A 16,084-nucleotide genomic window follows, 5' to 3' on the forward strand; every position below is an offset into this window, starting at 1 on the left:
TGCTAACCAGAAGGCTGGTGGTTCAAACCCACCTGCCACTTCTCGGAAGGAAGGTTGGACAGTCTATTTCCATAGTAATACCACCTCAGAAAACCAAGGAGGAGTCACTATGAGTCAGTCTGACTCAACAGCACATAACAACAACAACATATAAAATGCTTAGCATGATGTCCGACACATAAAAGTTTCCCTTACATCCCATGAAACAGTTCACTAGATGGAATCACCAAGTTCAGTTTTTTTTTAATACTTTGTTTTTTGAGGTACTTAAAAGTTACTCAACTTCTCTAGCTAATTTGATATTTAATGTGAAAGGTAATGAGGTTATTTTGTAATATTTTTTAGATGCTTAAGATAAGGAAACTTGACATGCAAACTGGAACAGCGTATTGCATAAAACATAAAACTCACTTCTTAAAAAAAGAAAAGAAAACTACTGAGAAAATTGTCCAAGACTTGTTGGAGGAGAACTTCCCTGATATGATGAAAGATGAGAATATATCCATTTAGGAAGTCCAACTAACCCCAAACAAGACAGACCCCAAAAGAAAAACACCGAGACAAATCACCATAAAACTCACCAAAACCAAAGACAAAGAAAGGATCACGAGAGCAGCACGGGAAAAACAAAAAGTTACCTACAAGGGGCAACCAGTAAGACTAAGCTTGGATTTCTCAACAGAAACCATGCAGGCGAGAAAGTGAGATGGTATATATAAAACACTGAAAGAGAAAAATTTCCAACCAAGAATTATGTACCCAGCAAAATTGTTCCTCAAATATGATGGTGAAATTAGGACATTTCCAGATAAGCAGAAATTAAGGGAATTTGTTAAAACCAGACCAACCTTATAAGAGATGCTAAAGGAAGCCCTTTGGAGCTCTGATAGCATAGTGGCTAAGGCACTTGACTGCTAACCAGAAGGCTGGCAGTTCAAACCCACCAGCCAGTCCTCAGAATGCAGATGGGGCAATCTACTTCTGTAGTGATACTGCCTCGGAAACCCAAGGAAGGGTCGCTATGAGTCGGGTCCAACTCGATGGCACATAACAACAACAAAGGGAGCCCTTTAGACAGAGAAGCAACAACAACCAACAACTGACCATTAATGCACATGATGATATAACCCAAAAACCAACCCAGCTATGGAAGTATCCAAAGTAATAAGCCCACAAGATTATAAACAGGGAAACAAAGGCACCAACCGACAAATGAAGACAACCACAAACCAAAAAGAGAAAAAAAAAATCTGTGTCGTTACAGAACTTCTAGATGGTAGGGAAGTCAAGACAACTACAAAATACAACAGACTGTTCTACACTTGGGAAGAAAACTATAAATCACAGGGTAACCCCAAAGAAAAATGATAAACCTTCACATCAAAATAAAAAAGAGGACCAGCATAAATATTCAGCAAATACTCAAACTATAGCAATGAAGGAAGTGATAACATGATTCATAAACAAAATGAGCTCAGCATAGAAAATTATATGGAACAAAGAAATTGACACAATGAAAAAGCACATGACAAAAATGACAGCAACAAATTCATATTTGCTGCTAATTATATATCTAGCAAGGGACTTATCTCTAAGATTGATGGGAAACTCCAACGCCTCAACACCAAAGGAATTAACAATGCAATTGAAAAGTGGGCAGAAGTCATGAATAGACACTTCACCAAGGAGGATATTCAGGTGTCAGCTAATACATGAAAAGATGCTCACAATCATTGGCCATCAGAGAGATGTAAATCAAAACAACAATGAGATATACCATCTCACCCCAGCACTGATGGCAAGGTTCAAGGAGACAGAAAATACCAAATGCTGGTGGGGATGTTATACATTGCTTGTGTGATGGTTTTCCACACCACCACTGTGGAAAGCAATATGGCGATTCCTTAGAAAGTTGGAATTGGAGATACCTTTTGACCCAGCAATCCCATTACTAGGTATATATCCTAGACAGGTGAGAGCCAGGATAGGAGCAGATACATGCACGCTCATGGTCATCACAGCACTATTTACAATAGCAAAAAGATGGAAACAACCTACGTGCCCATCAGCGGAAGAGTGGTTGCCCAAACTATGGTGCATACACATAATGGAATGCTATGCAGCACTAAAGAATAATGTAGAGTCTGCAAAACACCACATAATATGGATGAACTTGGAGGACATAATGCTGAGTGAAATAAGTCAATCACAGAAGGGCAAATATAGTATCAGTTCGTTGTTGTGGAGGCTCAGGAAAGGTTTATATATGGAGGGAAACTTTCTTTGTTGGTTGCCAGGGGCAGGAGGGGAGGGGAAAGAACACTGAAAAAAAAAAAATTCATTGACCCATGTCACTTTAGTTTTGTGTATTTCACTGTAAATAAATTATATTTCAACAAAATGCATTTTAAAAAAAGAAAAGAAAAGAAAAGCCTATACAAGCAAAGGAAAGCTCTGAATCACCAGGTAGCAAAAATTGTAGTATTTTCCATCTCTGACCGCACTAAGTTTTGTATCTGCAGCTGTTCAACTGGTTGTCCACAAAGCTGCTGGCACCATGCTACCTACCAATCTGGAGAGCTCCATTTCTGTAATTTTGCTGGCCTGGCAAGAAATAATTCTTCCTGGGCAAGTTTTCTGGTTTTTGTTTGTTTGTTTGTTTTTGGTTTTTAAGAAAGTTTACTATAAAACTAAGAGTAACATCATAGAAATTGATCATCTTATTTTAAGATATATCTGAAGTCTATGTACAGATGTGCTTGGCTGGCATAGATTACTGGAAACACACAATCATTTGTCTCTCCCTTAATTTTAACCCGGTCTCTTTCAGTGTATCTGTTCATCAAATTCACAGCAGTGTTTAACAAGACTGGCTAGTTCTTCCCTGAAGTACAATGAATAAGGAAGACTGAAGAAGAACGGATGCCTTTGAATTGTGGTATTGGTAAAGAGTACTGAAAATACCTTGGACTGTCAGAAGAATCAACAAATCTGTCCTGGAGGAAGGACAGCCGAAATGCTCCTTAAAAGTGAGAATGGCCAGACTTCGTCTCACTTTGATCACGTTGTCAGGAGGAACCACTCCCTGGAGAAGGATAGCATGCTTAGGAAAGTGGAGGGTCAGTGAAAAAAGGGGACGGCTCTCTACAAGGTGGACTGACACAGTGGATGTGGCAATGGGCTGAGGTGTAGCAAGAACTGGGAGCGCGGCACAGGACCTGGCAGCTTTTCGTTCTGTTTTCGTCGTCCGTAGGGTTGCTGTGAGTCGCAGCTGACTCAATGACCCCTCAGAACAACAACCATAAGTAGGTCAAACTCACCAGCAGCACGTGGCAGAAAGGCCCGGTGATCTGCTTACATAAAGATGACAGACAAGAAAGCCCCTTGGAGCAGTTCTACTCTGTAACACAGAGTCACCATGCGTGAGGATTTTGTACATCTGAATTAATATGGAATTTTAGAATAATACAATATTGTATTCAAAATTTTTAAAAGAAAACCGCTGTAATGGTAGCAATTTTAGCAGTTGACCCAAATTTTATACTTATCTCAAAGGTCTTTAACCTTTTCCTCTTAAATCTAAAATCATTCTTTTACATCCTAAGAATGCCTTGTAGCATTTTCAAGTATTCAAACCACTTTCCTATTGTTTTCACAACATTCCTTTGCAGCAGGTGTGGCAAATACTATAATGCCATTTTCGGGCAAAGAAACCAGGGTTTTGAAATGGTTCACTCATGGCCGAAGCAGCAAAATTAGAATAGATCAAATTTGTAAAATATATGTATACTGGAACAATAACTGGAAAAATTATGGGTCAAAGCCCTGGAATGGGAGACTTACAAGAGGCACAGAGAGCCCCGCCAGGAGCCTGATGCAGGAGACCGAGTTGTTGCCAGGACTGTGGGGAGCACCATATCCGAAGTGGTGCCGTAGGCGGCTACGTTTGAGCGTGGCACCATTATTTCCGATTCTGCTGATCAAGAGATTTGGTTGTGATGCAGTGTGCATGTAGCTAGCCCTTCTTTTGTAAGAGGGAGATTAAGTTTCTAGCATGACATTGACCGGGAATTTTTTCCTGTTCTAGTTACCATTCCAGTACGTCCACATTTCAGAAATACGGGGCCATTCTGATTGCATTTCATTAGCCATGACTGAATTGGGGAGAACCGGTTGGAAGTCCTGGAGGAAACCAAAGGTCAATGAGGTAAAATAACTGGCCTGAGGCCATATGTAATAAAGTAGCAGAGCTAGGAAGAGAGCCAAGATGTTATCAGTCTCATTCAGTGCCCCTTTCACAAATCAAACCAGCTCCTGCCTTTCTTCACACAGTTTTTCTTAGCCTGTTGGAGCAAATGTTTAGTTAGTATATTCTTTAATTTTTCTATAACCAAATATCTGCAAGCCATCTTTCATACTTTCTTTACTGATTTTACCCTAGACAGCTGTGTCAGGAAACAATATAGATTGCACTACCAAGGACTCTGAGTAGAAAAAAAAAAAAAATGCAGTGAAGTAAGGTTCAACTGTTTAATCCCTGCTTATAATCAAGCAGTTGCTAAGTCAAAATGAAACAACCATTAGATTGAATTTGCTTTATCATTTCTTTTTCTCAGCTTACTGCTGGAGTGCTAGTTTTGCCTTAAAGGGAACCTGAGTTGCCAGAAAGTACCCACTGACTAGCCCTTGACTCAAGCCAGCAAATCTTATGCTATCTGGAAAAAAAGAAGAAGCCTGCCCAATAGGGGTAGAAATGGAAATTTGTTCAGAAAACTGTGAGGTTGAGCATGGGGAACAGATAATGAAAAGCAAAGATGGGAGATCAAAAATGTAGTTGAACGATGTACAAGGTAGTATTCTGTACTTTCCTTGGAAAAGGATGCTCTTTGAGCCCAAACAGGGTAAATTTAGGAGGCTGTGTCCAGCTGTGTGAGGTTTCAGCTGCCCAGGCCCACACAGCCCTCTGGAAGGCCCACCACACAGGATGCCTCAGGTGGTGGTGTGCACACCATTTGGATCACTCATCCCTAGAGAGAAGGTCCATAGATTGGGCTGCTGAACAGGCAAAATAATATCCACATTCCTAGAGCTACCTTGAATTTTAAACATTAGTCCTGGGTATCCCTGAGAGTCAATCCTTTTTGCCTTTCTTATTGGCACATTAAAAAAAAAAAAAAAAAAAACCTCACTGCCATCTAGTCAATTGTGAATCATAGGAACCCCCCCTTGGGTTTCCAAGGCGGTATCTCTACGGAAGTAGATTGCCTAGCCTTCCTTCCAAGGAGTGGCTGGTGGGTTTGAACCGCTAGCCTTCCTGTTAGCAGTCAAATGCCTTAGGGCACCACGCCACCAGAGCTCCCTATTAACTCACATTTCCCTGTTTAAAAATAAACAAATGAAACACTTCCCATTACTTGAAGCAGTGCAAAATAATCTATTTTTTTTTTTTACAGCCAAAATAGCCTACCCTCAGTCATTTTAAATAGAAAAAAAATAAATAAGAAGTCATTTTCTGAACTCAATTCTATTTTGGTGAACCTACTACAAAAGTATTCCAGAACCTGGTACGAAAGCTGGAAAATAAATAATTATTAAATGGATGGATTTACCCTCCCACACTCTTACATAATGATGTAATCCTTTGGGATTAGTGTGATAACCAGCACAAATTAGTTCCCTTAACTCACCCAGATTACATTATCAAAAGAGCCATCTTTGCAGTGCAATGACTCATAAAAGTAAAAGATGTATAGGTGAAAGGTGGTACAAAAGGTGTGAATGTGTTTTCTATCATATCAAGTCACACAGCTATAGCACACGAAAACAAGCCAGTAAGTGTAATTTGATACAGAATAACTTGTAATGAAGGACATTTCTAGGCCATTTTCTATCCATTTATTAGACTTATCATAAGGTGATAAGATTTTTTTTTTTTTCTGTTATTCTATTAACTAAATCACTCTAGGGGAAAAACTAGTTTCTGAGCTTAACTGAGTGAGTAAATGTTGAAGTGAGAAACAGGATTCAGAAATATAAATTTGATTAAGGATTTCAGTGTTTCTGTGTCTAGAAAGGGAATTCTTGAATGCTGAGGTCCTGACTTAAACTGAAATCCACAAGTTTATAGTCACAGGAAGGCCTGGAGTTACTATAACAAGACATGTAAACAATAGAAACTTTTGGTACATCACAGCTATCCAAAAGAATGAAAGAGGCCAAAGTCTTTTCAGCCTGAAGGGCTCAGAAATGTGGAACCTGGAAACCTAAACCTTAAGCAAATTATAAACGTAATCCAAAAGCATGTTCCAACTGAGCAATTTCTGATGTTCTGATGTTAAAACTCTTCATAAAACATTTATAAGATGATATGTTCTTATTTTTTTAAGCTATCTCAAGTCACATCAACATGGTGTCATGAATTTGCCAATGTATTTGGATAAGAAAATTCTCATTGTTTGTAATTATATGAAGTTCTGGTGGCATAGTGGTTAAGACATTTGGCTGGTAATCAAAAGGTTGGTGGTTCAAACTCACTAGCTGCTCAGTGGAAGAAAGATGAAGCAGTCTGCTTCCATAAAGATTTATGGCCTTGGAAACCCCGTGGAGGTCTCTATGAGTTGGAATCAACTCAGTGGCAGTGAGTTTGATTTGGTTTGGTTTGATAGATTATATGATTATCTAAAAAAAAATTTTAGAACAAAATTAACTAGAAATCGTGTTAGATGTAACAAGAGAGATTAATAAAGAGCCAATCAAAACATTTAAATGCACATTTCTCCTGTCTAGCATGGGAATACATTCCTAGAAATTACAGCTCTAATTGAACCTACTTGAATGGTCTCCTACAGTTCCAAATAAGGTGCCTGTGTGGGGCAAAATGTTTTTGCTCAGCTGGTAACCAAAAGGTTGGTGGTACCATGGAAGAAAATGCCTGAAGATTTGCTTCCACTATGATTACAGCCAAGAAAACTTTATGGAGCAGTTCTACTCTGTTATACAGAGGGTTGGAATGGACTCAACAGACTAAATAACATCAACATAGTTCCAGTGGGAGACCCTGGGTAGTACAAATGGTTAGAGCATTCAGCTGCTAACTCAAAGACAGGAGGTTCAAATCCACCTCCAGGGGCCTGGAAGAAAGGTCTAGAGATCCACTTCCAATTGGAAGTCCGTGGAGCACATTCGGAAATCCATTGAAAAGCCTGCGGAGCAGAGTTCTACTCTGACGTACATGGGATCCTCATGGTAGGAAGTGACTCAACAGCACCTGTTTTGTAGTTCCTGCTGAGAAGCTTTTGGGGCATTGTACTTAAGCTATTGCTCAATGGCTCCAGGTTTGTAGCCATGTTTAGGATATCCTTCAATATGTCAAAAGATTTCTACTAATTTCCTAATATTCTCTTCTTCTTCCTCAAATATTTAGGCATCTAAATCTGATAGAAAATTTGCATTCTAATTTAAAGATTTAGTCTCTGCCTTTGTTCCTTTGAAGGAACCAAAACCAAAAATCAAACTCTATGCCATCGAGTCAATTTTGACTCATAACGACCCCTCCTTGGTTTTGGAGGCAGCATCTCTAGGGAAGTAGATTGTCCAGTGTTCCTTCTGAGGATTGGCTAGTGGGTTTGAACCGCCAGCCTTCTGGTTAGCAGCAGTCAAATGCCTTAGGCACTATGCCACCAGGGCATCCTTTGCAGGAACAAATGGTATAATAACTTTGGGAGTAAATGTGTGTCAAAATTATTTATCAGACCTGGGGTGGGGGAGCCAGAAAGAGTCTATAACAGAGAAAACAACATACATTATAGTGCACATTGGTTACGTTTGGTGGCAGTGTGGTCTAATAATACTCATTGGTTGACCATATGATAGTATTCAGAAAATAAATAAAAATCATGTTAAGGGGATAATCGATTACATTGTTTGATATATAAATACATTGTACACATACAGCATATTCTATCTTCTAACAAAGACAAACAGCAAATGGAAAATAGCATGTTCCACATTATTTTACATAACTGATAAAATCTGGTAACTTTCCCCAAACAGACAGTGGTGATGGTCAACAACATGATACATAGAAATGAAATCTATAGTAACCAACCATAAAAAGACCTCAAACAGCAACAAAGTATATGCTACCAATGTGTGTGTGGTTTCCATAGTGTAGTGGTTATCACGTTTGCCTCGCACGTGAAAGGTCCCCGGTTCATAACTGGGAGGGAACAGTTGGGAGCTCTGGTAGCATAGTGACTAAGGCACTTGACTGCCAACCAGAAGGCTGGCAGTTCAAATCCACCAGCCACTCCTTGGAAGGAAGATAGGGCAATCTACTTCCGTAGTGATATTGCCTCAGAAACCCAAGGAGTCGGGTCTGACTCGATGGCACATGACAACAACAACAACATAAATAAATTGGAAAATATATGTGAAACACCAGTGTGAATGGAAAACATCAACAATCAAAAAATGAAGAAAATAAAGACTTGAAAAATGGAAATGATGGGAAATTCAATATTAAAAAGATGTTGATTGTCCTAAATGTGACCATGAATGTTGTATTATAACCAATCAGAGAATTTACAAAACACTTTTCCCAAAAAAGGATAGTTTAATGCAAGATCCCTAACAATAGGCTTGTTTTCAAGATGACATACAACTTTTTAACTATAACAACAATGCTTATATAGTCAGGATGAGGAAGAAAACCTATCTTTAAATAAATACAGTCTTTCCTTCAGGAAGAGAGACGTAAGATAAACAGGAAGCATTTCCAGACTAACTTGCTTGAGTCTGAAAAGGAGAAGGTCAGTAATTGCAAAACAAGACTTGTCTTACTAGGTGGAAACATCACTGCTTGCACTAAGCATAACATGCCTTTGCTCACCCAGCATTTAGATATGTCCTAAGCAGGACTGGACATCTTTAAACACACCAACCTCTGCAGGGCAATAGAATATTAGACAGAGAAGGATTGCTCAGTGACCCTCCAAGCTCTTCAGTGGGTTCAAAGACCCATTGTACCTAGGACAGGACACAAAGTGGTTTCAGTAAGAGTCCTTTACGAGATGAGACCTGCACCACTGGGCAGAATGAAAAACACTTCTAGGGCCTTTGTTCACAGGACTATTTGCAGCGACTGGCAACTAATACTTGAGTTACAATAGATTTCGTTCTGATTCTGTTGTTGGTTGAGAATAACTTATTTCCATAATTTTTTTTTTTCTGAATTTTTCAGAGGACACTGAGCTTCTGTTTAGAGTGATGGAAAAATTTGGAAACAGGACTGATAGTTAAGCAACATGATACATATAAGTAATGTCACTGAATTGTACATGTCAACTAGGTTGAAATGGCCAATGATTTGTTACTTGTGTATTTACCACAGTTTAAAATCTTCTTTCTGTATCTGATGTGTGATACAAACTACTTAACCTAAAATCCCACTTTACCAATATGAAACTTCAAAATAATATGTATAACTATGAAGCTAGTGGTATAAAATAACAGAAGTAAGTTTCACCCCTCCATAATTCATGTGCCAGTATATCTTTAAACTGTTAAAGGGTACATTAATTCTAGCAATTAAATTGTATGATGATTAATAAATACATTTAATTTTAAACATTCTTGATCAAATTCTTAAAACATCAAAATATCCTAGAAGCCTTTATCATGTAGGACAATTGTTAAGAAGCATGCTATACTGTGGAGAGGAAATGTTAATATTGTGAAGTATTCCAAAAACCAAAACCAAACTCACTGCCATCAAGTCAATTCCAACCATAGTGACCCGCATTGGGTTTCCAAGGCTGTAAATCTTTAAAAGCGGACTGCCTCATCTTTCTTCCACAGAGTAGCTGGTGGGTTTGAACCATCGATCTTTTGGTTAGCAGCCAAATGCCTTAACCACTACACCACCAGAGCTCCTTATGAAGTATTACGTCTCCTTTTTTTCAAAAGAGAGGAAGCATTTTTCCTCAGAAATCCTTCCCCATTGCCACAGAGTAAAAGAGATAAAACAAAAGTCTTACATATGTAGCAGGAGGAAAGTTTACTATTAAAGTTGGGGCTTGCAGAGGTTTCCAGTAGAAACTAGTGAAATAAAAACAGTTCTGCCTCCACCATTTCCTGAAATCAACTGAAAACAGCAAGAAGTGCAGCTTCAAAAAATAAATAAATAAATAAAAATAAAATTAAAAAGTGCAGCTTCAATGACGTTGGAAAATGGAAAATGCCTAAAATGCTGAACAATACTATATGCAGAAAGCCTGAGAATATTGTGCTACACCAAGGGGAAATGTCAGAAGCGCATTCCAGCTCAGCACATTTGGGACAGGGCTAGCCAAGCTCTGTAAGGCTGTGGAACTCTTTGGGCAAAGCAGTCACTGCCTCCATTGGAAGAAAAGGCTGTGGTGTATATGCTGATTGAAGAGTCTCTTCAAATCTCTCTTGACAATGTGGCAGGGGAAAAGGTATTGAACCAGCAATTCATAGACACCATTTCTGTAAGAAGCAGGCTATGGATGTGGCATGTGAAGGCAACCTGTTGGATAAAAGACAGCCCTGACTTGCCTTTTTTTTTTTTAATTTTTATTGTGATTTGGGTGAAAGTTTACAGGGCAATTTCATTTTCCATAAAGCAGTCCATACACATTTTGTCTCATGACATTGACTGCAATTCCCCACAATGTAACAGCTCTCTTCCTGCTTCCTCCCATTACCTCTTCCCTGTGTCCTTCCCTCCCGTGCACTCCTGCCCTGCCCCCAGCAGTGTCCCTGTGCATACACTGTCCTTCTGCTCTCCCGTGTTTGGTTTCTCCAAGGAGTGTATCTACCTGATGTAAATGTTCAGCCCATATGACAGTCTTTTATTTGGCTGGAAGCCACAGGAGTGAGTTCAATTCCAGAACAGAAGGGCAGCTAGGGGTCACAGTCTCAGAGGTTCCACCAGATGAGCTGCCTATTTTTATAAGCTGAAGATTAAATAGGGAAAGCTAAGCCAAAGGTAAGCATACTAAAAAATTATATCATATGGCCATTCATGAAAAACCAGTACAACTTCTCATAGTCTGAGGTAGTCATACCAGGGCAGAGTGCCCGTAAGAAAGCAACAACTTGTAATCAGGTTGTTCGTCCAGTGTACTCCCTGGCCCCTCCCTGTGGCTAGCCCTGGAGCTATTCCATTCCATACTGAAAGGCATTTGACTGCTAACCAGAAGGCTGGTGTTTCAAACCCACCAGCCACTCCTCAGAAGGAAGGTTGGCCAATCTACTTCCATAGTGATATTGCCTTGGAAGCCCCAAGGAAGGGTCACTATGAGTCAGATCCGACTGAACAGTGAGTATATTGTTGTTATTTGCCATCGAGTCAGACCTGACTCATAGTGACCCCTCCTTGGGTTTCCAAGGCAATATCACTACGGAAGTAGATTGCCCAACCTTCCTTCTGACAAGTGGCTGGTGGGTTTGAACCGCCAGCCTTCTGGTTAGCACTCAAGTGTCTTAGGCACTATGCTACTAGAGCTCCCATGGCAGTGAGTATACTGAAAAATAATAAAAAAGGGGCCAGCATAAAGCACAAGAAAAACAGGAAGAAAAAGAACACGACATACAAAAGGTAAATGGCTAGCACATTCAGAAAAATGACACCATAAAGAAGTCAAAATAGAGACCATACTGTTGTCATATTGTCCGTATGGTATTCCACTGTGTCCATGTGTGTGCATGTGTGTATATGTACACACATCTTTCTCCAGAAAGGCTGAAAATTCAGAAGAATTTATACACACACATCCTCTGGGATAGAGAGAGAGAGACATGGCCTCAAGGAAGTAAATGTAATATGAGTTGGCAAAGCTTAGGAAGAAAATGGAAGGGAAGAGTAATACCATCACAAAAGTCATGATCACATGGACACCAGAAACAAAAGGGCAGAAGACAATCCTGGGGGAAAAAAATCAGAGATGTGAGATAACAGGCTTGCAAAAGCTGAGCAGAGGGAAATAATAGAGACAAACTACAATCTATTGTATGTAGATTTGGTATTCTTGAAGAAGAAAACAATAAATTCAACAGAAAAAAATAAAATATAATTGAACAAACAAAAACAGCAGGATCTCCATCTGTGCATTATACACATCCTTGGCTGCTTTTTTCCCTACCATGCCCTGCATTTGATTAATCGAGTTTCATTTTATTGCTTTATTGTTTACTACATTCTATTCCTATTATTTTCTTCGGTATCCCCAAATTTTTAACATACATAGTCAAATTTTTAATGTTTTTAAATCATTCTAAAATTTTCAATATTTTTTTTTTTCAATCAGAGACTTAGAATAATCTAACTTTTCTCCAAGCAGGCTCCATCCCATATAAAATCTCATGCCTACTATTTTACTTCAATTTGTTTTAAATCCCATCAATGGTTTAAATTGTTGCTACTGTTGCTTTCAGGAGTGACACTTGCATAGATTTTTCTAAGATGTTTTAACAATTTGTCTTGTCACTATAGCTTCTTGCATCTTTTGCCACATCTAAATTGTTTTCATTCTTTATAGTTCTTCCTCAGAAGGAGGGTTGGGCAATCTACTTGCATAGTGATACCACTTAGGAAACCAAAGGAGGGGTGGTATGAGTCGGATCTGACTCAACAGCAGTGTGTTGTTGTTTATACTTCTTACAGTAAATGTTTGTAGGTATTAAATTTAGTAAGTATATGCATGTGTATGTCATTATTTTGCCATCACTACAAAGTGATTGTTAGCTTGGGATAGGATTATAGATTGACAGTTATTGTCCTTCAGCCTTGGAAGGTATTATGTCACGGTCTTAGGTATATATGGTTACTCTGTATGTTATTCTTTTGTAGTCAGGTTTCTCTCCATCACTATTGTAGTTTTCTCTTTTGTCTAATGTTCTGTGGTTTCTCTATTATGTGTCTAAAATTTAATGCCTTTTTATTTATCCTGCCAGTGTGTTGGGTATCTTTCTTAAATTCTGGAAAATCCTCAGCTTTAGTTCTCTGAACGTTGCTTCTCCTTCATTCTCCATATGTGCTCTTTGAGGAACTCTGTCTGGCATATGTTGGACCTTCCCATTCTCTCTGGTGGCAAATTTTATTTTAGCGAGAAACTCAGTTTTGTTTAGCCAAGTATTTTGGCAGACATTCCTTAAGAAAGAAGGATCTGAGAAGCAAAAGAGTGTGAAAAAGAAAAAAAAATAATTTCATTCATAATGAAACATGAATTTGGAGAGGGATGATAGTGATCAGGAATGGATAGGAAGTGGGGAGAAGTGAATAATTTGAGCAGGAAAGATACAAGGGGCCCATAAAATGCTGGATAGCTGAGACCTGGGGAGAAAAAAGACAAGGATGATGTAGAGAATTCTGAGAGCAGGTTCTTTAATACTCAGTTTTGTATCGTTCAAATCTTTCAGAAAACCCAGCTACATTCACTGCCTTGTGTTTGTGGTACTCAGCTGGGGTGGATGGGAATACGGAATCTGGTTTTGTAATGGGTTTGTTTTAGGATGGGGAATAAAGATGAACTACAGCTGGACAAACATAAAAAAGAAAATTCAAGCCAAACCAAAAATTGGTTTAAGCAGAACTTGACTTGAGGAAATGTAAGCCCATAGAACATCTTCAGAACGTAGGAGGGATGCTGATTTTCACCATATTTGTGGTTTGGGATCAAACCAGTGTTAAAGAAAAGAGTAAGCCTAAATAGCTAGAGCTCTTGAGGATGCCTGGGGAGCTGTGTGATATACTGCACATAGAATTAAAAGAGAGCCAAATAAATGTATTCAAGGACAGACCTGACTCAAGATTCAAGCAGATGTCTAAGCATTCCTATGGAGAAATATATACAGCTTTGAACTCATCTACTCTGCATTGGCTGTTTTGCATATCAGCAGGCTTAAGCAGTTTAACCATAGTTCTGGGAGCACTCAGTACTTCATGTTTCAGAAGAACTAACTCTCTGACTTTTCCTAATTATAATAAATCATGTATCCAGGCCCAGGATTTTAATCCTTCTTTGTTATCTCTACTTTCAACAAAAACCACAAGAATGACAGCAACAAAAACTGAATGTGGGAGTTGGGTCCTACAAGTTTTGCCGTAAATAATAAGTCAGAACTTCAAGTTACAATAATAATAATTAATAACAATTTATTACTGATCTGAAGAACCTGTAGGGCTTAAACTTATATAAGAATATTAGAATTGGTTAAGCACAATCAAGACCTTTCATAAAAGACCAGAAAAGATTGTTTCTGTATCAAGAAAAGTCAACATCTAGTCTCAGTATAGTTATTATTACATTTTATCCCAAATACATAAAATCAGATAAACAGATATTTGGACTTGTTTTTCTAAAAGTGCTGATAAGTGGTATCTTTAGAAGACATACATGAAGGCTTTGCTGTTTCTTGAGCAATAAAACATATTTGTGAATTGACCAATTGGTTTAACTAAGAATATAGGCAATAGCCATTGAGGAGTTTTTTCATATTAAAATTAAGCTATATATATTGGCTTCATTTGTATGAAATATACAATAACAAACGGAGTGAAGTGCTCCAGAGTCTTGGGGAAGTGAAGAGTCATGTAATTAATAATTAATTTACAATTCGAGAGAGAAATATACATAGATATACAAAGTTAAAATTTTAGTGACATAATGGTTAAAGCATTTGGCTGTTAAACAAAAGGTTGTTGGTACAAACCCACCAGAAGGTCCATGGAAGAAAGATGAGGCAGTCTTCTCCCATAAAGATTTACAGCCTTGGACACTCTACAATTCTACTCTGTCCTCTTAAGAATGCTATGAGTCCAAATTGACTCAATTGGAGTGGGGTTGGTTTGGTTTGGATACAAAGTTAAATCTTCATAAATATAATTCAGTCTATCTACCAACTGAATTCATCATAACCTGTAAATGAAATCCAAATAAAATACAACTACAAATTAGTCAAACAAGAAAAGTAAGACACAAATCAGTCTTAACTGCCTTCTTAACAAATAAGAAGCAGGATGGGATATCATATATGCCTAAATATAGTTATTTTCAGTATATTGATGGGAGTAGAGGCTATAGGTGACATGCCCAAGGTCAGGTCTTTTTATGGCTTTATGAAATACATTTGACGTAGCATATTTGAATCTAATTTGTTTTTCTTAATCTTACCAAATTAAATGAAGATAACAAAAGTACTTACATAATAGGTTATGCTAAGAAGTATTGTCTAAAACTTGGAGACAAGGTAAAGAGAGTGCAGTATATGCTTTTAATGTCATCCTGGAGAATTGTTTAACCAGCCCACTCATGGGTTATTAAATTATCTAGGGTAACACTCCCTTGTTTGACTTCTGTATGGACCTTTCTGTATGACTTACAATGGAATTAAGAGCTCAGACTCTGTAGAGTTATATGTTAACTCCTAGATTCAGTGAAGCTGCAAATAATTTCAGTTGTGTAGAAAAGATAGCCCCAGAAGTTATATTTAGAACACTACATATGAATAGAACACTCTTATTCTAACTTTAATCTTTAAATGCCTATAAATACCAAGTTCCTCCAAGCGCTTTTTGAAAAAGCTTTGCCATCTTGAAGTTTCCGTCATTAATGAAAATAAGTCTTTAACGTGTTCATTCTTTATGGCAATGAAAATCATGTCTTTAGCTTTTAGAAAACTATATATGGTAGTCAGGATGATTAAATGAGACAGCATGTAGAGCAATGGAAGTGATCAGTAAATATTAGATTTTAGTAAGTTTCATGTCCTAATCCCCTAACATCGTAATAAAAAAATATAGCACCGTTCACAGAGGGAACACACACACACACACATACACTCACACGTGTTTGTGTATATATGAATGTGTTTGATGTGTATATGCATGTGTATATAAATATGTGTGTATATATATATATGGGTGTATACGTGTGTGTGTGTATATATTTGTATATACGTTGTTGTTGTTATATGCCATTGAGTCGGCCCCAACTCATAGCGACCCCTCCTTGGGTTTCTGAGGCAGTATCACTACAGAAGTAGGATTGCCCAACCTTCC

Source organism: Orycteropus afer, unplaced genomic scaffold (assembly GCF_000298275.1).
Source record: "Orycteropus afer afer isolate SDZICR_OR568_19922 unplaced genomic scaffold, OryAfe1.0 scaffold00394, whole genome shotgun sequence".
Lineage (NCBI taxonomy): Eukaryota > Metazoa > Chordata > Mammalia > Tubulidentata > Orycteropodidae > Orycteropus > Orycteropus afer.